Source organism: Heliconius melpomene, unplaced genomic scaffold (assembly GCF_056956725.1).
Source record: "Heliconius melpomene rosina isolate 202511_hmr_F unplaced genomic scaffold, ASM5695672v1 Hmr00205, whole genome shotgun sequence".
Taxonomy (NCBI): domain Eukaryota; kingdom Metazoa; phylum Arthropoda; class Insecta; order Lepidoptera; family Nymphalidae; genus Heliconius; species Heliconius melpomene.
Window position 1 is genome coordinate 69,793 of NW_028181856.1, and position 1,574 is coordinate 71,366.

Sequence of the window (1,574 nt, forward strand, 5' to 3'; positions counted from 1 at the left end):
TGGTCCGGTCCGATGGTCCCCCGTATCGCCCGTATGGCCATCGCCCTCTGCGCACGTCGCAGCAGAGTGATGTTGTGCCGGTCGGATCGGACCACTCCGGTGTACAGCCGACGGCTAGAGGCGCTCGGCCCATCCACATTGGGCAAAAGGCGCGCCAGTGCCGCCGCTGTCTTCAACAGTTTCGGGGCCAAAGATGTAAAGCGGCCCCGAAAACTCCACCGACCATCCAGAACAAGTCCGAGGTACTTCATGCTCCGGGCAACGTCGTCCGGTCGATAGGTAGGAAATTTATTGTATTCTCAGACCATAAACCATTAGAAAATATGAATATTAAGTCGAGAACGGACGAAGAATTAGGGGATCTGACATTTTATCTATCCCAATATGATTTTCAGGTTAAATATGCTCCAGGAAAATACAACCTCGAAGCTGATCGCTTAAGCAGGAACCCAGTCCTGGAACCAAATGAAAATAAGGATGAACAATTAAAAATAGTCAACATAATAAAAATAGAAGATATCTTAAATGATCAGGTAAATAATAAAGAAATACAGTGTAGGAAAAATAAGTTAATTACTAAAAACAATGTTTATTATAAAAAAGTAAAAAAAAAGGAAAAAATTATTATATCAGAGAAATTTAGTATAGAATTGATGAAAAATGTACATACAAACCTAGGTCATATAGGAATCAATCAAATGCACAAAATGATCAGTTCACTATATACATCAAAAAACATGACCAAAAACATAAAAAGGATATGTGAAACTTGTATAATGTGTATAAAGAACAAATCAAGAGGACTAAATAAATATGGTTTGATGTCTCACTTAGGTCCTGCCACAAAACCCTTTGAGATATGTTCTATTGATACTATTGGTGGCTTTGGGGGTTCTAGGTCCACAAAGAAATACTTACATCTACTATCAGATCATTTTACAAGATATGCATATATTTTAACATCAAGTACTCAAAATGCAAATGATTTCATTAGACTAGTAAAAAGCTGTGCAGAACCTGACCACATTGGCGTAATTCTTTCAGATCAATACCCCGGAATCAATTCAAAAGAATTAAAAAAATTTTTAGATGACAAAAATATTCCCATAATTTTTACAGCTGTGAACTCGCCCTTCTCAAATGGCTTAAATGAAAGACTGAATCAAACGTTAGTTAATAGAATCAGATGCAAGATTAACGAAAATAATACAAAAATAGCATGGACAACTATAGCACATCATTGTGTTAGAAACTATAATGAAACTATACACTCTGTCACAGGATTTCCTCCAAAATATTTGTTAAATGGCACAGATGTCACTATTTTGCCAAATGAACTTAAACTAAAAAAGACAGAATATGATCTTACTAAAGATAGAGAAAAAGCTAAAAAGTGAAAAATAATTTTACAAAGATTTTATAATTTTGAAGTCGGTGTCAAGCTAATGCTAATACAACACCTTTACTACAATATCTAATTACTAAGCCTGTTTGTTCTACTGAGCACCGACTTCAAAATTATAAAATCTTTGTAAAATTATTTTTCACTTTTTAGTTCGTTGTTAGAAGTCGGT